Below are 22,795 nucleotides of genomic sequence, written 5' to 3'. Positions count from 1 at the left end.
TGGTAATCAAGCACATTTAAAAAGACTAAAGGTTCATTAATTTTAAGAGTTCAATAAATTAGCGGAAATAATGAAGAGTTCAATCTTTCGCATAATTACATTTGGCTGTCAGACAAAATACCAGCCTCGGATAGTAGCATATGCTGAAATGCCCGGTGAGAATGTCATGATTAAATATTCAGCGCTGGCTAACCTGCCGCCTAATTAATACGGTATCTGGGGCAGCCGCCTGGCCTACCAAGACAGGTCTGGACTGACCTCCAAAGCTAAGAGATAGTATAGAGACAGATAGTATAGAGACAGCCGTAATCTCTGCCCTCCTCTTTAATGTATTATGGGGACGCTATTATATTACAGTTTTATTTAATGAAGCAACATACTGTGACAAGGAATCACAAACATAAGTCTTGGTCTTTATTTTGCAGCAGGCAAACGGCATACCAGGTAATCAGCATAAGCAAGGATGGTTACAGAATTGCAGCATACAGGTGTCACAGCATAGAACACACTCCTCAGTATGTTCCAGTGGTCCCTGGCGTAGTCCACACCCCAATGCCTATCACCTGGGCAGCTATTCCCCCATCAGAAGCCCTGATATCAGGAAAGGACTGGTGCTGCTAATCAGCCCAACCCTGTGGAAGGTGATAACACACCAGCCAATGAGCTCCTAATGGTCATTTTTCAAACCAGCCTTTAATTTAACAGTTAGGTGCTGAGTAGCTGGTGCGTTATCACAACTTTATCACTTCACTAGGCTCCCGCCTGTCTAAAGCTGGTATGCACCCTTGTGATTGCAAAAGTGCTTAGCAAGCTTTAGCGAGACAGAGAACCATGGTTTAAATGTCAACATGTTCATACTATAATGTCAATCCCAGACTTTCTTTTTTAATATACAGATGGAGCCTTCTTCAACTAGCCTTCTCTGGTGAGCTATGGCTCACCACGGCTTATTATCATCTATTGGCTTTATCTGTATTAGCCTAAACTGAATCAGAATGCCAACCTCGACACTAAACCTAAACCTGACTCTAATACTAACTCTAACACTAACCCTAACTCTAACACTAAACCTAACCTTAATGCTAACACTAACTTTAACACTAACCCTAATGTTAGCACTAACTCTAACACTAACCCTAATACTAACATTGACTCTAGCACTAAACCTAGCCCTAATGCTAACACTAACTCTAACACTAACCCTAATGTTAACACTAAACCTAACCCTAATGCTAATACTAACCCTAATGCTAGCACTAACTCTAACCCTAATGCTAACACTAACCCTAATGCAAATACTAACTCTAACATTAACCCTAATGCTAACATTAACTCTAATACTAACTCTAATACTAAAGCTGGGTACACACTCGGCAGCGCTGATATTGTTAACTATATCGGTGGTGTTATAGGACAACTATATAGTGCATACCCACTGATTAATACCGTTAAATGAAATTGGTCAGTGGCGTCACGACCCCCTGCGGGAGTGCGCATTGTTAACTATACAGAGGGTACGCACTAAGCGATTTGAACTATATATTGTAGGAAACGATATATCGCCCAGTGTGTATCCAGCTCAGGGCTGCCACTGAGAATTTTGGGGCCCAGGAGTTATTTCCAGTCTGGGCCCCTCCAGGCCCCCACCTCTCCATCTCCCCTCATCTCCCCTCATCTCCCCTCCCTTCACTTACCGCCCCCGACTCCTGCACCGAGTCCCTCATCCCCTCCTGCTAAATGCAGCAGGTCCCGCAGCACAGGCTTACCAATGCAGGATGCCTGTGGCCAATTAAAATGCAGCACCAGCTGGTGAGCCAATCAGAGCTTTTGTACCAGCAGCTGCTCTGATTGGCTAATGGTACACAAGCTCTGATTGGCTCAAAAGCCAGAGAAGCATTTTATTTAGCCGCTAGCATTCTGCATTGAAGAAGCCTGTATCGAGCGCAGTACAGGCAACACATCGGAGGCAGTCAGGGAAGTGGGGAGTTACGTGGGCAAAATGAGCTGCCCGGGCCCTTCCAGAGGCTGGGGCCAGGGACAGCTGTACCCACGGCACCCCCCTATCGACGGCCCTGATCCAGCTTAACACTAAGCGTACCACTAACAGTAAATCTAACCCTAATGCTAACACTAACCTAGCACCAAACCTAACCCTAAACCTAACCCAAATGCTAATGCAAAAGACCCCTTTACACTTTCATTTTTTTTTAAAGAATTACCCGATAACGAATAGAAAACCCCATAAAATATTTGTATTATTATCTTCTTAAAGGGATTAATATCAAGCTACAAGATGAAATTGTCCCTTCGTCTGCCGTGTTTGGTTCCGTAGCCCCTTTAAAAAAAAAAAGAATACGTAACGTACAGCACAGAGAACACTAGTTATGAAAGGGGTAAGAGTTATTTCATGTCTTTATAGAGGGGGCCGTAGAGAGAGACGAAGAACCATACACATTGAACCAGAGCACGTATGTTACGTGTCCCCAGCGTGACGCACACACTAAATCATAGAGGTTTCTGCCCCTGGGTGTGCTACAGAGGAGCAATTGTTGTGACGAGCCTCGTGGTATCTATTGTTTCCTTTGACTTTGCGCCCAAGAGCGAGTAAAGGCGCCGTCTCGTGACTGTGATTCTCTGTAACAAACTGATATATTTATCATCGCTGTTAATGTTGTTGTAAAATCACATTATATTTTAGCATTGATTGATGCTCAGTATACAAGCGGTTACCCTGTGGTTATAAATAAAATATCAGGAGAGGTGAGCTGCAACAATGCACGGAGATAAACAGCAAAGTGTGAGCAAGATATCGGTTTAACCGCTCGCGGTCTGGATGGATTCTGCCGTCACTGACGCTTTCCTCCGCTTTCCAGAACCAGGAGTTTTACCGTTTGTCCTGGGAAATGTCCCAAACTTTCTAAAGTGTGATTGTATAGCTGGGTATGCATCGGAGCTATATCAGCCCGACATGTTCTTTCCGGCCATATTTGCTGGACCGTCCCGTGTGTATGGGCTAATATGCGCACCCCCCATGGTCAATGGGCCTCGTTCAAAGCTGCTTACTTGGCTGCGAGTGTTCAGGGTCCAGCAAGCAGGTAAATGCTGCAGCCCCGCTGAACGCACACGCCCCCCCCCCCCCCCCCCCGCACTCCCTTGCACTGTGCACAGACTAGGATTTACTCAGTGCTGCGAAGGCTGTGGATAGAAGGAGGCCGCTGATGATGTCAGTGTCCCTCCCTCCCAATGGCTGGGAAACACTGGGGGACGCCCAGAAAATGCAGTGGGAGCAAATGATATTCAACCATTTGCTTCCAAATGCTGGAAAATGGAAAAAAGACATTACGGATAAATTTGATAAATGGATTTAACCGATTTGTCTGGATGACCATGGACTGTTTTCCAGCGTTAGGGAGCAAATGGCTGATTGTCATTTGCTCTCATACATAACCAGATTCTTGCACAAAGAAATGGAGTGGATCAGTCAATTAGCGCGCCAGGCAGCCTCCGGTGGGTGCAACTCACAGTGGTGACCCTACACAATACACAATACTAAAAACATCCCTCCGATGGCGCCTTAGAATAAATGAAGGTACAACCCTGGCAATATAGGGGCGATCCTCTTCTCCGTATTTAGAGAACTGGATATGGAATAATAGAACAAATACTGCACGTTCCTCTCACAGACACAGTGAAAACCTCAATTCACAACTGCGATATCAATAGGAAACCCAGCAGAATATCTCAGATGGATACCCAGAAATTGAAAATAAAAGTATATGGTGCAACATCATTTTATTTCATAAAACACACATACACAAACATGGGACATGGGTGAAAAAAGGCCAATTACCCCGATGGTGGAGAACTGGGGTGAGCAGCTCTCAAAAGCACTAAAAGTGAAGGTGATACACGGGATACAACCTCCAAGTCAGGCAAAGCAGGCAACTGGTCCTGAATCCAACCAACGTCCCATCAGACAGTAACTAACAAGGCTTGTTAAAGGGACACGGGTTAACCCCTTTTACACCGCCGCTGACCTGGTCCATGCGGGAAAAACCCAGGTTTTTGCGGCAGTGTAAAACGGGTATTATACACACTAATGCACACAGAGAAGGCTTGAACTGGTATTCGGATGATCGGCCAATAGTATCTAGGTCGACACCAATAGGTCGGCATTGACAAAAAGTCGACATACACTAATTTGACATTGACAAAAGTCGACACGCACTAGTTTACCTTGACAAAAAGTTGAAATGGGTTTTTCATGATTGTTTTCATTTTCCAATTAATTTTTGGGACCTTTTCATACTGTAACATCCACTTGGACTCCGATTGAGAACGGTAAAGTGTTCTCTCTCCTAACTAAAATAATTATGTGAGCACTAAAGTATCCTGATCCTGAAACCATATGTTGAAAACTCAGACACACACACTGCTGCCGTTTGTGAATAACTGACCTTCCTTAGCAACACTGGAAACAATAGTCTATTTTGGTTGCAGATGTTGCTAGGCAAGGTCAGTTATTCACAATGTCACTGTCAAATATTAGCAGCAGTGTGTTACTTAGTTTTCAACAGCCAATTTCAGGCAGAAGTCCAGTTTGTGCTACGATGAGTTACACTATGCAAGTAAGACGTAGCGCATAATGAGGTCAATTAGAGAGAACGCAGAGTTATCTCTAGCTATACGGATGCTGAAGAACACCCCAATGGGTATACTAGTACCCAATGTGTGCAGCATTAGTTTAGATGACCCCAGTTAATGCATTTACAACTAATGAAATTGTCCGAATTAATTTTGTTTCTATTTTGGTGAAAAGTAAATTTCAGCGTCCCAGAAGTAGGAAATGAAAGCGTCCAACGCATAATTAAAACTGAACTGTGAAAACAAACAATCAACACTGGAATCAAAGCGCAAAGGAGAAAGGTCAGCTCTGTAACAGAACAATAACGAAAGCAGCATGCGCATTGGCTGCGGATCTAAAACACGCTCCACCAGGGCACGCCAGATTCTCCCTAAATCTAATTGAGAAAATATGTGGAAGGCCCGAGGTGAGGAATCAAGTAGTTCCTATCAAAAAATCACATAATTGCTCCGTCCACATGTATGGAGGGAGACCACAGCTCCGTCAGACCGACTCTATAAAGTAAAAGAGTTTGTAAAGTTCTTGTAATTACTGCTGGTAGGAAACTGGTTCCATCAGACCAGTGATTGCCTACCTCGCCTGGCGCTGCCAACCTGCTTCTGTGCAGATCAACAACGGGATGCATCACAAGAGCTGGCAGCCCATAGGAGAACAGTATAACAATGTGTAAGAACGGCAGCTGGGATGACGTGTATTGTACAGATGTCCTTGTTTAGAGGTATGCTACAGTAGGTACTTTCAGGACTATGATTTAAGGGGTTTTACTATTCTATACCTGGCACCCCAGTTAGGATACGGTCATTTGGTCTACAGCATGATAGTCTACAATCATTAGGTTGACACCATTAGGTCGACATGGGGATAGGTCAACATGGTTCTAGGTCAACATGGGTTAAGGTCAACATTGTTCTAGGTCGACACGGCTTTAGGTCGACATGGTCTAGGTCGACAGTCAATAGGTCGACATGGGGTTTTTTGACTGTTTATTGAGCCATGTGCCCTTGTGTATTTCATGCCCTACCATCCAATAGGGTGTGGTGGGAGCATAAAACAGTGTGTTGAGCGTAGCGAGGGGACGCAGTGCACTTTAACTGTGTCGACATTCGGGTAAAAAAAAAAAACATGTTGACCTTTTGACCTAGACCATGTCCACGACCCCCATAGAGGGAGATTAGAATAGCGCGAGCCACCGCGCCCACAGCGAGCCTGCAAGGGGCTTTGTTGCGCTCACCATGCTGTCCGGGTCCGGGCAGTAGGGATCCCGACTGTCGGTACCCTATACCACACCCTCCACAATTGGGTAACATTTATCACTTGTTTCAGCAGCGGGCACTGTCGCCCCACCTGGCCACGCCGCTGATTCCGCGCTAATCCTGTATCTGTCGTTATTCACTACATCGGACTCAGCTCAGACTGTTCAGCTAGATCCCAGGCAGAGAATTACATCCAACATGCACAACAAGAGGCAACGCTCGAGTATTCATCCATATATATATATATATATATATATATATATATATATATATATATATATATATATATAAATATATATAAAGTGGAGGATCCGGTCATGTTACCCAGCATACCGAATAAGCGACACCACACTGCGCAATTGCCCGTACGCAGAATAAGCAGACGCTGGGAATGTGGCCTCCTGCAGTACCGTCATGTTACCCATACATAATACAGAATAAAATATATCTGGAGAATATATAGCAGGCGGAGGGTAACTGTGCGGCCGGTCAGCTACAAGAGAGATAATTCCAGAGATTACGGTGTTAGTGTATATCAACAACGCCTGAGAGGATAACTACATTAATTAATGGATGCAGGGTTTGAAACAGTTGTCAAGACTCTGCTGACTAGTAATTTTTAATACTCCTCATTAGTAGCCGCCCGGAGAACAGGCGGAACGAGGCAGAAGCCCGGCACATGCAAATGTTCTAGCTCTGAGAGAACTGAAATACAAATCCAGTTATACTTTATCTGGCTCTAAACTCCGGGGGCCTTATTCAACTGGCATCAGGGTGGCCGTGGAAATCTGCGATGACCTGTTTCAGATCCCGTAACACAAGTTCAACCTGACCTGGTTCACATGTACACGCACACACAGACATTCTAGGGTTCATTTTGTTGGGAGCCAATTAACCTACCAGTATATTTTTGGATTGTGGGAGGAAACCGGAGTACCCGGAGGAAACCCACGCAAGCACGGGGAGAATATACAAACTCTGCACAGTTAGGTTCGTGGCTCCCTGACACATCTCCTCCATAGCCTCTCAAATGATACAACAAAGCTGACTGGGATAACATTATTTTGCACTCTTTTCCTCCTTTTGTTACTGTCTATAACTTTATCTTTCTTATACCACGTTCTCATTGCCGCCCCTGCAAAAACCCGGGTTTTTGTTGCCAGGTTTTTGGCGGGGCACAGAGCATCTCAGCTCTACAGACCCTATTCATACTACACCTTAGACCTGGGAAATTCCCGTGTCTGCCCCGTTCACACTGTTTCCCCTGGTCTGCCTGCCAACAAGTGTGTGGAATCTAAGAGCAGCTTTGATTGGCTGTTGAAAAAGTATCTTTGATTGGCTGTTTAAAAAGCAGCTTTGAGCTATGCATTGAGCTTGCTTTTTTGCATCTTGTGAGAAAAACCCAGGTCTAGCCTGTTCACACTGCCATACACCCGTGTATTACCCAGGAATAACCCTGCAAAAAACCCGTGTGTAATTCCCAGGGCATTACACCTGGGAATTTCACTCACACCCGTTCACACTGAGACAGGACACGGGAAATTACTGCTTGCCCTGGCAAAAACCCAGGTTTTTGCGGCAATGAGAACGAGGTATAAGAAAGCTTTTCAGCCTTCATTTTTACAGTTTTACTTCAGATCCAGAGTAGGACCGATGTTACTGTAATAAGGGGAATTGTATCGGTAACAATTACTTTGTAATAATTCACAGGAAGAGGCTAATTGTAAACCTGTTTAAACTCGGAGCTTCCTTCCACACAGAGGTTGAATATTTATGCAAGCTGTGGTTTTGTTGTTCAGTTTTTGTTTTTCAACCAGAAACCTGCAGACAAATCCATTTTAAGAATTCACTTTAAGTGTTTCAAAATAAGATATACTGCCTGGAATAATAATTATAATAATAATAATTTAAAGTTAATTAAAATCTACTTTTTTTTTTTACAAAGATTGCCCGCGTCAGAGAGAAGTCCCTGTCATCCATGTTGCTCCCACAAGCTGCGTTATCAGGCAGGGCATGTTAGATTATTCAGGAGTCGAGTGTTAAATGTTATCATTTGGGCTCACTTTGTTATAGCCTCGGGCTAACGTGTCATTGCTCCAGGCTATCAGAGTAGCTGGAAGCTATGCACTAGTCACACTCTAACTCCCTCTTGTGGCAAAGCACCAGTATTACAGCACAAACTCATGTCATTAGTAATATCTAGCTGTGATGTATTGAGTGGATCAGGGGGGCAAACTGCTCATTGCGCTAGACTTGCAACCCATAGCTACATGATACCTGTATGAGACCTAGCAAAGGTAAAAGTGATCTTTCTATCATTTAAGTTACCGGAAACAATATATATCCCAACATTCAGAACAGGCTATCTTTCAATCTCAGAGCCTTCCAAGAACTATAATAGGATGGAAGGCCAATGATAAGGCTTGGGGGACAGTTGTGATAGGCTGCCTACAATATACTGCATTGCACCAACTCTAACTTGCTGGTGACAATCTGACCATGACAAGGCTCAGGCCAAGGTTTAAAAGGCTGTCAGAAGGATTTGATACTTGGGGATATGTGGGTGCAGTGTGCGGATGCAGTGCCAGGGAAAACTTGTGCTGTTGGCAGCCGCAAGGGGTGGTCCTGTGACCGTTTCACCGGCTAATTGGATTTTCCCCTTACAAAGAGGAACTAACGGGCTCTGGTGCATCTAAAATATCAGGACGAACATGGGGTAAACTAATATTATATGACCGGTCTATCCTGATTTATTTTTTAAGTACTGGAAAAGCAAAAATTTCACAGGACTGAACGTCTCATCAGCGAGGCTCCTAGAGCTTACAAAGAGCTCATTGCTATAAAATGCAGACGAAATTCCTCCAGGCTGGAAATAATGAAGCGATGGCGATGGCAGAACACATGCCCTGAGATGGCAAAAAAATGCTAAGGGTCCTATTTACTAACAGGCAGCAATAACGGTGTTTTTTATTTATTTTCGAGCTTGATTTTTTAAATTTGACAAAACCAATTTAAAAATGAAAGCAAATAAAAATAAAAATAAAGATTTATTAAAAAAAGGAATGTCTACAAAATTTGTTTATTCAAGTATTAAAGATATGTTAAATGAAGTTTTAACTGTCATCCTCATCTGGAGATGCTTAGATTTTATGACCACAATTTTTGAAATGTGATTTTGCTATAAAGGATTTATACATTTTACAAATTTTCTATTAGATGGAACCTTTTTTTTAATTAGAAATGTCAACATTTGACATCTAAATAACACAGCAAATTTATTTAATTTATTTTCATTAATTATTATGAAAAATACTGTATTTTTTTTTTTGTAAATAAATTCATATTGTTACTTTTTGTTAGTAAGAAATGATGGTAAGATCACTATTTTTATGAGAAGTATCAATTTTTATATTTGGGCAATATCATTAATAACTAGAAAGGCAACAGGACATCGAAAGAATTAGACAACTGTAAGAAACAAGCTGATTAATCTACATTTCTATTGTTTTTCACTTACATTTTCTATGTTTTAGCTGTATAACGTGGTACTTACTGAGGGGGACATGTAGTTTATGATTTAGCATAAAACATCTGGAGATAGTTCTTATCAAGCCTCCAAAAGTCCGAAACTATTTTTTAAGTTAAAGATTTTAAGTTTATTTACTTACAAAGCACAGACACAGGACAGTTACTTATTTTGTGTACAATTTATATACAATTTACTATTATAGCAATGCAAAAAAGTTTATTTTAAATCAGCCTACTTGCAAAACATTTGTATATAGTCATTCTTTTTTTTTTTGTGTGTGTGAAAAAAAACTATATATATATATATATATATATATATATATATATATATAAACAAACAATAGCAGCGGCACTCAGGACTTATTCCAATAATAAACGACTCGTAGCCATGAACAAGTGACGTTTCAGCCCTCCAGGGCTTTCATCAAAAACAGCTTACACAATAAACAAGGTGAGCTTACCTCTATTTAAGGTGCAGCACCAGTGCTGAAGGCAGGGACTGCGGTCACACGTGCACGCCGGGGGCGCAGTGTTGGTGACGTCACTGTCGGTTACGTCGTTGCCGTGGCAACGCGTGTGTTCATGAGGGAAAGAACAATAAAGTTTTGTTGAAACTAAAGAAAAAAATCAGAATTTGTGCTTTTAAAAATGTGTGGATGTGTACCGCTGTCACTGCCTGCAACAAAAGTGAAACCACACTGTAACAACACATCAAAAATTGTGAATAATGAAAAAATAAGCAGTTTAACAGCGGAAAAAACATATAAATTAATGCTAGTGTACCCATTTTTTAAGGTCAAACGACAGTGCATATAAGAGCTAATACTAAATAAGGAAAACAATAAAAATATATAAAAAAGACGTTGCTTAAGAACCTCATGCCTAGCTAAAAAAATGATCACTGTTGTAAGCATGGATCTTTACTCAGTCTAACGAATAACTGCAATTTCACTTGTGATTATTATCTCAATGCACAGGGAATATCGTGTTTTTCTAATACATCATTTTAAATGCAATGACATTTAAAGGCCACTAGTGGGGCTGAATATTGGTTAATGTAACCTAGTTGCAATACTGTGCTACCAATGTCACAAAAAGAATTTATAATTGTATTAAAATACCAAAATTCCAATCAACTACATGTTATAGCAAAGAGCAGGAGTCGACATGTAAAATGACGGCTCTACTGTTTATAACTTTCACAAGAACCAATGGAGACCCAGTTGCTCATTGAGGCCTCTGGGGGCCATTGTACCCAACTTGTGGATCCAGCGGGTTTCAAGCTGTAATAGCTTCTTCCCCCTGTCACCACCTCTAGTCAAAGGAGGAACATGATCCAGGATCATGTATTTAACAGAGGATATCGGGTGTTTAGCTTTTGCATAGTGCCGGGCCAGTGGTTGATCACTGGTACCCTTTGCTATGGCCGCCCGAATAGCGGATCGATGTTGAGACATCCGCTCTTTGAATTGTCTCTCAGTTTTGCCTATATAGGCCATTGAACAAGGGCAGAAAATGATATAGACCACGTATTTAGTTGTACATGTTAGGAAATGTTTTAATGGGAACTTTTTCCCGGTAAAGGGATGGGTAACATGGGTGCCCGTTTGCATGAAACTGCATGAAGTGCAGTTAGGGCATTTGTAACATCCTTTCTTTGCTCTACCTAAAAAGGTGGTGTTTGAATTTTTACCCATGTTTGTGATGTCTGTTTTGACCAAATGGTCTCTGAGACTTTTCCCTTTCCTAAAGGCTGGCATTAATGCTTTGTTGCCCAGATTAAGGTCTGGATCAGACGAGACTATTGGCCACAATTTTTTTACTTTTTTGATTTTGTCATGGGACTTATTGGTGAATAAATTCACCCATACAAATTTGTCTAGTTTTTTATGATCTTTAGTAGCCCCCAGCAATTCTTCTCTAGTTTTAAGTAGGGCCTTCTGCTGTTGTTGCATAAGATCATTAAAGTTGTAACCCCGTTCCATGAATTTATTTGTCAGGGTGGACAGTTCCTTAAGCGCCTCTTCTTTCTCACTCACGATCCTAAGGATTCTAAGATATTGACTATATGGTAAGGATAACTTACTGTGAGTGGGGTGTGCGCTACTTGCCAGAACAAAATTGTTCCGGTCGGTAGGTTTCCTGTAGAGGCCTGTCTTGATGGTATTGTTGACAATGGTAATTTGTACGTCCAGAAAATTGATACTGGTCGGTTCGATGGTATAAGTAAATTTAACCGGACTGTCTGTTGAATTATGTGTGTCAATGATCAACTTAATTTCAGACTCAGTCCCCAGCCAGAATACCAGGACATCGTCTATATAGCGGAAATATCGCAAGATCCTCTCCGCCATAGAGACGTCACTGAAGAAGAGGTCCTTTTCTACTTCATACATGAAGGCATTGGCTAGCGATGGGGCCACATTCGACCCCATCGCTACCCCCTTCGTCTGTAGATAATGCGCCCCGTCGCAAAAAAAGTAATTTTTACTCAAAACAACCTCCAAAAGTTCCATGAAGAAACTAAGATCCGGGCCTGTATATTTACTGTTATTGGTGAGGAGACGGCGAACCGCTTCCAGGCCTGCCTGGTGGGGGATGCATGTATATAAATTACAGACATCTATCGTCACCAAAAGACAATTGGGAGGAAGTTGGCCCAATGCTGTAAGGGCTTGTAACAGCGAGGTCGTATCTTTCAAAAAAGTAGACATAGATTGGATCACAGGTTGTAAAAACCCATCCAGGTAGACCGATATCGGCTGGAATAAAGATCCACGAGCCGAAATAATCGGCCTACCTGGCGGCTTAGTTGCGTGCTTGTGCACTTTAGGGATAGTGTAGAGGATGGGTTTAATTGGAAACTCTACAGTGAGATACTCCTTGCAAGTCTCTGTAATGTATCCCTCAGAGACTCCTGTGTGCAGAATGGAATCTATCTGTTTCTTGAAGACCTGTGTCGGATCGTTCTGGAGCTTGGTATAGGTCAAAGAGTCCGATAATTGACGATGTATTTCTGTTCGATAGTCTGTCAAATTCTGGACAACAATTGAGCCGCCCTTGTCTGATTGTCTGATGACAATATCGTCGTAAGAGGCTAGATTTTTTAGCGCTTTGTGTTCTTCCAGTGTCATGTTCCACTTGGTGATGGGCTTGTGAATCATGTTGGTCTGTGGTACTGGATCAGTGAGGCGTGCGAAGGTTTTCAAGGAGGCATTGATGCTGGGAGGGTCAAACAGGCTCTTGGGTTTGAACTTAGCCAGATGTGGTGGAATAGACTTGTTATCAACTATAGAGGAGGGACTGGATTTGAAATACTCACTCAGCCTAATTTTCCTATTGAGCTGGAAGGCCTCAATTTTATCTTGCAGCGGGTCATTTTCAACCGTTGGAATAAAGGCAAGGCCCTTTTGCAAGATTTTAGTTTCGTCGGCTGTGAGGAGTCTGGAGGACAGATTGAATACTATGTCCTCCTTGGTTTCGGAGGTTTTTTCGTGACTCTTCCTCTGCCTGACGTTTTGTTTGGCGCGTCTTGTGAATCGGGGTTTGCACCGGCTTTTTGTGCCCGGGTACGTACCCCTAAAGGGCGTGGACCAGAGATGTCACTACGGTCCCCCATATCACTATCGCTGCCAGTTGTAGTAGCACCATCGTCAGCTCTGCGTCTTTCTCTAAAATTCCTCCGTCTTCGAAATGCTGGACGGGCATCCCCGCTGGGTTGGGCACCTGTCAACCAACTATAGACTCTCTGATATTCGTAGTCTTGGTCGACTTTGACACGCTTGGCCTTCTTGAACTGAATGAGTTCTTCAGTATATTTTTCGATGTCATTCTTCAATTTTGTGGACCATTCTTCCAACGCATCAGTAGGTATCTTGGACAAGTGTGTTTCTTCATAGGTTTTAAAACTCACTTTAGCACTTTCAAATTCTTTCTTAGACTCCTCGATGACTAGGAGTAACAAGTCGAAGGAGCATTTATTAAGAATTGATGTCCATTTAATGCAGAAATCTGCGCTGTACCTCCCGATGGTGGGCGTGTTCCGGATGCGGAAACCGCGGGGAATTTTTTTATCACGGAAATAATTGGACAGTGTGAGCCCATGATAGAAAAAATCCAGCTCCCGTTTTTTGAGTTTGAACAAGTTGGAAACAATGTCTTTAGGGTTGTTTTTGCCCTCCAACAAGTTAGCTGCCTCAGTGAATAAGATGCCTTCGGCATCAGAGTCTGAATATGTGTACAAGGCACCCAATGTTAGGGTAACTCGCTGTTGCGCAGGCTCCGCCATGGTTATAAGGTTCAATGACCCACCAAGAATAACTCGCCTTCTTCTGTTGATTAGGCGCCTCACGGATAAAGTGCTATGTGCTGTGCAAAAGACTGGAACAGATATTCAAGGTGCTTCCAAACGATAGTCTCTGGTGCTGCAGTTAGCTCTGTAGCGTAAACCGCTACAGGGAATGTAAAAGTGCTAGTGCTGGGTTCAAAAGTGGCTTGTGCTAGGGTATATTATTAACCCTTTCGTGCATAAAGTGTCCAAGTATAAAAAGTGCTCAGTGCTTCCGTGCAATAAGAAATGATGCTGCTGTATAATAACGTGAGACAGCGTCTCACAGAAAGGTGCCTTGCCACGGGGTGGGAGGAATCACACTCACTACTTGATGTGTCTGTGAAAAACTCCAACTCCAAATATTTATAGCAGAATCGGCTGGCACTCCAATCGGAAGAATACTCTCAGGGCCTGGTGCCTTCAGCGGGGATGGCGCCGGAGCGGGAACCCATAAACAAACAAACAATAGCAGCGGCACTCAGGACTTATTCCAATAATAAACGACTCGTAGCCATGAACAAGTGACGTTTCAGCCCTCCAGGGCTTTTATCAAAAACAGCTTACACAATAAACAAGGTGAGCTTACCTCTATTTAAGGTGCAGCACCAGTGCTGAAGGCAGGGACTGCGGTCACACGTGCACGCCGGGGGCGCAGTGTTGGTGACGTCACTGTCGGTTACGTCGTTGCCGTGGCAACGCGTGTGTTCATGAGGGAAAGAACAATAAAGTTTTGTTGAAACTAAAAAAAAAAATCAGAATTTGTGCTTTTAAAAATGTGTGGATGTGTACCGCTGTCACTGCCTGCAACAAAAGTGAAACCACACTGTAACAACACATCAAAAATTGTGAATAATGAAAAAATAAGCAGTTTAACAGCGGAAAAAACATATAAATTAATGCTAGTGTACCCATTTTTTAAGGTCAAACGACAGTGCATATAAGAGCTAATACTAAATAAGGAAAACAATAAAAATATATAAAAAAGACGTTGCTTAAGAACCTCATGCCTAGCTAAAAAAATGATCACTGTTGTAAGCATGGATCTTTACTCAGTCTAACGAATAACTGCAATTTCACTTGTGATTATTATCTCAATGCACAGGGAATATCGTGTTTTTCTAATACATCATTTTAAATGCAATGACATTTAAAGGCCACTAGTGGGGCTGAATATTGGTTAATGTAACCTAGTTGCAATACTGTGCTACCAATGTCACAAAAAGAATTTATAATTGTATTAAAATACCAAAATTCCAATCAACTACATGTTATAGCAAAGAGCAGGAGTCGACATGTAAAATGACGGCTCTACTGTTTATAACTTTCACAAGAACCAATGGAGACCCAGTTGCTCATTGAGGCCTCTGGGGGCCATTGTACCCAACTTGTGGATCCAGCGGGTTTCAAGCTGTAATAGCTTCTTCCCCCTGTCACCACCTCTAGTCAAAGGAGGAACATGATCCAGGATCATGTATTTAACAGAGGATATCGGGTGTTTAGCTTTTGCATAGTGCCGGGCCAGTGGTTGATCACTGGTACCCTTTGCTATGGCCGCCCGAATAGCGGATCGATGTTGAGACATCCGCTCTTTGAATTGTCTCTCAGTTTTGCCTATATAGGCCATTGAACAAGGGCAGAAAATGATATAGACCTTTATTGTTCTTTCCCTCATGAACACACGCGTTGCCACGGCAACGACGTAACCGACAGTGACGTCACCAACACTGCGCCCCCGGCGTGCACGTGTGACCGCAGTCCCTGCCTTCAGCACTGGTGCTGCACCTTAAATAGAGGTAAGCTCACCTTGTTTATTGTGTAAGCTGTTTTTGATAAAAGCCCTGGAGGGCTGAAACGTCACTTGTTCATGGCTACGAGTCGTTTATTATTGGAATAAGTCCTGAGTGCCGCTGCTATTGTTTGTTTGTTTATGGGTTCCCGCTCCGGCGCCATCCCCGCTGAAGGCACCAGGCCCTGAGAGTATTCTTCCGATTGGAGTGCCAGCCGATTCTGCTATAAATATTTGGAGTTGGAGTTTTTCACAGACACATCAAGTAGTGAGTGTGATTCCTCCCACCCCGTGGCAAGGCACCTTTCTGTGAGACGCTGTCTCACGTTATTATACAGAAGCATCATTTCTTATTGCACGGAAGCACTGAGCACTTTTTATACTTGGACACTTTATGCACGAAAGGGTTAATAATATACCCTAGCACAAGCCACTTTTGAACCCAGCACTAGCACTTTTACATTCCCTGTAGCGGTTTACGCTACAGAGCTAACTGCAGCACCAGAGACTATCGTTTGGAAGCACCTTGAATATCTGTTCCAGTCTTTTGCACAGCACATAGCACTTTATCCGTGAGGCGCCTAATCAACAGAAGAAGGCGAGTTATTCTTGGTGGGTCATTGAACCTTATAACCATGGCGGAGCCTGCGCAACAGCGAGTTACCCTAACATTGGGTGCCTTGTACACATATTCAGACTCTGATGCCGAAGGCATCTTATTCACTGAGGCAGCTAACTTGTTGGAGGGCAAAAACAACCCTAAAGACATTGTTTCCAACTTGTTCAAACTCAAAAAACGGGAGCTGGATTTTTTCTATCATGGGCTCACACTGTCCAATTATTTCCGTGATAAAAAAATTCCCCGCGGTTTCCGCATCCGGAACACGCCCACCATCGGGAGGTACAGCGCAGATTTCTGCATTAAATGGACATCAATTCTTAATAAATGCTCCTTCGACTTGTTACTCCTAGTCATCGAGGAGTCTAAGAAAGAATTTGAAAGTGCTAAAGTGAGTTTTAAAACCTATGAAGAAACACACTTGTCCAAGATACCTACTGATGCGTTGGAAGAATGGTCCACAAAATTGAAGAATGACATCGAAAAATATACTGAAGAACTCATTCAGTTCAAGAAGGCCAAGCGTGTCAAAGTCGACCAAGACTACGAATATCAGAGAGTCTATAGTTGGTTGACAGGTGCCCAACCCAGCGGGGATGCCCGTCCAGCATTTCGAAGACGGAGGAATTTTAGAGAAAGACGCAGAGCTGACGATGGTGCTACTACAACTGGCAGCGATAGTGATATGGGGGACCGTAGTGACATCTCTGGTCCACGCCCTTTAGGGGTACGTACCCGGGCACAAAAAGCCGGTGCAAACCCCGATTCACAAGACGCGCCAAACAAAACGTCAGGCAGAGGAAGAGTCACGAAAAAACCTCCGAAACCAAGGAGGACATAGTATTCAATCTGTCCTCCAGACTCCTCACAGCCGACGAAACTAAAATCTTGCAAAAGGGCCTTGCCTTTATTCCAACGGTTGAAAATGACCCGCTGCAAGATAAAATTGAGGCCTTCCAGCTCAATAGGAAAATTAGGCTGAGTGAGTATTTCAAATCCAGTCCCTCCTCTATAGTTGATAACAAGTCTATTCCACCACATCTGGCTAAGTTCAAACCCAAGAGCCTGTTTGACCCTCCCAGCATCAATGCCTCCTTGAAAACCTTCGCACGCCTCACTGATCCAGTACCACAGACCAACATGATTCACAAGCCCATCACCAAGTGGAACATGACACTGGAAGAACACAAAGCGCTAAAAAATCTAGCCTCTTACGACGATATTGTCATCAGACAATCAGACAAGGGCGGCTCAATTGTTGTCCAGAATTTGACAGACTATCGAACAGAAATACATCGTCAATTATCGGACTCTTTGACCTATACCAAGCTCCAGAACGATCCGACACAGGTCTTCAAGAAACAGATAGATTCCATTCTGCACACAGGAGTCTCTGAGGGATACATTACAGAGACTTGCAAGGAGTATCTCACTGTAGAGTTTCCAATTAAACCCATCCTCTACACTATCCCTAAAGTGCACAAGCACGCAACTAAGCCGCCAGGTAGGCCGATTATTTCGGCTCGTGGATCTTTATTCCAGCCGATATCGGTCTACCTGGATGGGTTTTTACAACCTGTGATCCAATCTATGTCTACTTTTTTGAAAGATACGACCTCGCTGTTACAAGCCCTTACAGCATTGGGCCAACTTCCTCCCAATTGTCTTTTGGTGACGATAGATGTCTGTAATTTATATACATGCATCCCCCACCAGGCAGGCCTGGAAGCGGTTCGCCGTCTCCTCACCAATAACAGTAAATATACAGGCCCGGATCTTAGTTTCTTCATGGAACTTTTGGAGGTTGTTTTGAGTAAAAATTACTTTTTTTGCGACGGGGCGCATTATCTACAGACGAAGGGGGTAGCGATGGGGTCGAATGTGGCCCCATCGCTAGCCAATGCCTTCATGTATGAAGTAGAAAAGGACCTCTTCTTCAGTGACGTCTCTATGGCGGAGAGGATCTTGCGATATTTCCGCTATATAGACGATGTCCTGGTATTCTGGCTGGGGACTGAGTCTGAAATTAAGTTGATCATTGACACACATAATTCAACAGACAGTCCGGTTAAATTTACTTATACCATCGAACCGACCAGTATCAATTTTCTGGACGTACAAATTACCATTGTCAACAATACCATCAAGACAGGCCTCTACAGGAAACCTACCGACCGGAACAATTTTGTTCTGGCAAGTAGCGCACACCCCACTCACAGTAAGTTATCCTTACCATATAGTCAATATCTTAGAATCCTTAGGATCGTGAGTGAGAAAGAAGAGGCGCTTAAGGAACTGTCCACCCTGACAAATAAATTCATGGAACGGGGTTACAACTTTAATGATCTTATGCAACAACAGCAGAAGGCCCTACTTAAAACTAGAGAAGAATTGCTGGGGGCTACTAAAGATCATAAAAAACTAGACAAATTTGTATGGGTGAATTTATTCACCAATAAGTCCCATGACAAAATCAAAAAAGTAAAAAAATTGTGGCCAATAGTCTCGTCTGATCCAGACCTTAATCTGGGCAACAAAGCATTAATGCCAGCCTTTAGGAAAGGGAAAAGTCTCAGAGACCATTTGGTCAAAACAGACATCACAAACATGGGTAAAAATTCAAACACCACCTTTTTAGGTAGAGCAAAGAAAGGATGTTACAAATGCCCTAACTGCACTTCATGCAGTTTCATGCAAACGGGCACCCATGTTACCCATCCCTTTACCGGGAAAAAGTTCCCATTAAAACATTTCCTAACATGTACAACTAAATACGTGGTCTATATCATTTTCTGCCCTTGTTCAATGGCCTATATAGGCAAAACTGAGAGACAATTCAAAGAGCGGATGTCTCAACATCGATCCGCTATTCGGGCGGCCATAGCAAAGGGTACCAGTGATCAACCACTGGCCCGGCACTATGCAAAAGCTAAACACCCGATATCCTCTGTTAAATACATGATCCTGGATCATGTTCCTCCTTTGACTAGAGGTGGTGACAGGGGGAAGAAGCTATTACAGCTTGAAACCCGCTGGATCCACAAGTTGGGTACAATGGCCCCCAGAGGCCTCAATGAGCAACTGGGTCTCCATTGGTTCTTGTGAAAGTTATAAACAGTAGAGCCGTCATTTTACATGTCGACTCCTGCTCTTTGCTATAACATGTAGTTGATTGGAATTTTGGTATTTTAATACAATTATAAATTCTTTTTGTGACATTGGTAGCACAGTATTGCAACTAGGTTACATTAACCAATATTCAGCCCCACTAGTGGCCTTTAAATGTCATTGCATTTAAAATGATGTATTAGAAAAACACGATATTCCCTGTGCATTGAGATAATAATCACAAGTGAAATTGCAGTTATTCGTTAGACTGAGTAAAGATCCATGCTTACAACAGTGATCATTTTTTTAGCTAGGCATGAGGTTCTTAAGCAACGTCTTTTTTATATATTTTTATTGTTTTCCTTATTTAGTATTAGCTCTTATATGCACTGTCGTTTGACCTTAAAAAATGGGTACACTAGCATTAATTTATATGTTTTTTCCGCTGTTAAACTGCTTATTTTTTCATTATTCACAATTTTTGATGTGTTGTTACAGTGTGGTTTCACTTTTGTTGCAGGCAGTGACAGCGGTACACATCCACACATTTTTAAAAGCACAAATTCTGATTTTTTTCTTTAGTTTCAACAAAACTTTATTGTTCTTTCCCTCATGAACACACGCGTTGCCACGGCAACGACGTAACCGACAGTGACGTCACCAACACTGCGCCCCCGGCGTGCACGTGTGACCGCAGTCCCTGCCTTCAGCACTGGTGCTGCACCTTAAATAGAGGTAAGCTCACCTTGTTTATTGTGTAAGCTGTTTTTGATAAAAGCCCTGGAGGGCTGAAACGTCACTTGTTCATGGCTACGAGTCGTTTATTATTGGAATAAGTCCTGAGTGCCGCTGCTATTGTTTGTTTGTTTATGGGTTCCCGCTCCGGCGCCATCCCCGCTGAAGGCACCAGGCCCTGAGAGTATTCTTCCGATTGGAGTGCCAGCCGATTCTGCTATATATATATATATATATATATATATACACACAATTATTATTATTGTTATTATTATTATTATTATTATTAATTATAATAATATTATGCATCTCAAGGAGACACTTCTTTAAAATATTTATTCCAGTTTTTGACAAGAATTATTTAAAATAAAAAAATAAAAAATAACATTTACACTATTTTTTTGTTTGGGAGTATAGTATAAATTAACAATGAAAGGTATTACAAAAAAATTACATTTTATATATATATAAAATGTTTTTTTTTTTATTATTTTAATTCCAAAGTGGCTTTCTATAGTCACTTAAAAAAAAAAGTGTTCAATTAAAAAAAAATAAAAAAACCGACACACACTTTTTATTACATTTATTTTTGATTGTTGTTATATCGGATGCAGCGGGAGCGTGGGTAGTGCTGGGTGACTGAGTAGCAGCTGAGTTGTTTATATTGAGTTTCACTTTGAGTACATCTCTCATTTCCTCATGTTTCGGTCCCATCCATTAAACCCCCCTTCAATTGGCCATTCAAGGTTCCTTCAAAAAGACTCTCTGACTATTGTATCCTCGTCTGCTGAGTGATTGTGTCGCACGCCCGGTCCTCGTCCGGGGCGAGTGTGCGAATTCACAGGCACACTTGTGAATGAAGTAGCACCTGATACGAATGTATCTGCATTTGTTTGCAGTTTAATACACCCCCTGCTGTAGTTTAACAGTGTTACCCTTAAAGTCTTTTTATCAACATAAAGGCTCGGGGTCAAAAGTAATTTAACCCCTGACAGAATTGACAATTGCTGGAGATGGTATAGTCACGAGCAGCTGCTGGCACCCCACAGTCACAGCACCGGCCATCCAAAAGTCAAAGAATAAATAAACTCACATCCACCCCCCCTCCCCCCGCACTGGCTCTCATGCGTTTTATATGAAGAGTTATGGCCCTCCCAGCAGCTGCAATAATTGTGTTCATATTGTAATAGGGAACTCCTCCCGGCCGCCCCCTACAAGTATCCATTGTTAACTTGAAGTCAAGTGATTATACTCTTTGACTGATGTCGTTCCGGGCCCAGCTGCCTGACTGCTGACGCACCAAACAGGGAGAGCGGTATTTGCGTCTGCAAGACGGGGCTCTAACATGCCAGACTCTTTGCATAAGTCAAACGGGAACAAATGATGCTTTATAAGCCTGCTGACAAGGCAGCCCATCGCCCTTTTGAAGTATCGGCTGCTCGAAGGCCCTTCCAGATTTTTTTTTCTCCTTAGCTCAGACAAACATCCCTCTTTTTGATATCCTACATGCTCATTATCCCTGCCCCATCTAATGGTGTGTGATTGAAGGGTGGCATCGGAGTTGCCAAAAGGGTCCATTTTTATTCTGTTTTTAAGACAGGTCTTCCAGAAATGACTTTTTTTCCATGTGCGCCGTCCTAAAACGTGGAATTTCCCCGACAGTAACTTCTTGTTCCGAGAGGCAGAGAAGGTTTGAGCGTGAAATTCTTAATTAAGCAGTAAATGGAAAGCGGGGTGTCAGCAGATGTAGCCTGTAGCCATGGAGACGGAGTCACGGGAAAACGCCACGCAGGGCCCCGGGCCGTTCTCTGAGTGGCAGCTGAAGAATCCTGCAAAGCTTGTAAACTGGATTACTTAGTCGACTAATTATATCACACCGTTAATGCGCTAAAAATAATGGGGGATCGGAGAATGAAAGGGAAAGAAAACCTATTTTTAATGACTGAGAACTATGGCCCATTAATATTTCATATTTAAAAAAAATAATTATGATGATTTAAAAGTTTTACGTTAGATTGGGATAAAGCAACAGAAGTTTGGTTTCTAATAAGGGAAACTTTTTTGCTTTTAAAAGAGATTTAAATACTGTATTCTGTCCAACTATTTCTTCTTATTTTTTTTTATTATCAATATCACTATAAGTGGGTGATTTCTATAAAGTAATTTTTTTTTTTGCAAAATACATTTTTACGCACATATACAACCTTAAAAGATACGGCAAAAGAAAGAGTCGTTTACAGGCAGCAGCATAGGATACTGTATTAACAATAAAACGGAATCTTAAAAAGTAGCGACCACCAATATTAAGTAATTCCACAATCACAATCTAAACATTTTGGGTGAATTCAAAAAATTACACCCATCATCGATACCCATCCCTGCGATGCGCCGCGCCGGGATGCCGGGGTGTCTGCGGATGCACGGTGAGCGCTGACCCCCGCCGACCCCGCTGACCGCACTGCCCGGCGGCAGTAGCATAGCAATGGTGCCGCAGACCCCGCCGTGGCTTGGAGGAGCCAGCACCGGTCGGGTCTGCGGGGCACAGCGTAAAATACACAAGCTGCCATATAGTGATGATCATTTTAAAGGGGAGGCAGGGGCTCCTGCCCCCAGTGCTGACAGGCAGCCCGGCTCCCGCCCCCAACGCTGACAGGCAGCCCGGCTCCCGCCCCCAACGCTGACAGGCAGCCCGGCTCCCGCCCACAGCACTGACATCCTGGCTCCCATTTCATCCCTGACAGGCAGCTCTATTCCCAACCGCAGCGCTGACAGCCCAGCCGCGTGTGTATGT

General features: G+C 42.8%; 1 protein-coding gene across 1 annotated transcript in view; it reads right to left on the bottom strand.

Moving 5' to 3' along the window:
* PKHD1 (PKHD1 ciliary IPT domain containing fibrocystin/polyductin) overlaps positions 1–22,795 on the bottom strand; it is a 378,814-nt gene that overhangs the window by 151,118 nt on the left and 204,901 nt on the right. The window lies entirely within an intron of this gene.

This window comes from Crinia signifera, chromosome 3 (genome assembly GCF_055691185.1).
Source record: "Crinia signifera chromosome 3, ASM5569118v1, whole genome shotgun sequence".
Lineage (NCBI taxonomy): Eukaryota > Metazoa > Chordata > Amphibia > Anura > Myobatrachidae > Crinia > Crinia signifera.
This window is presented reverse-complemented; position numbering and strand designations above follow the sequence as displayed.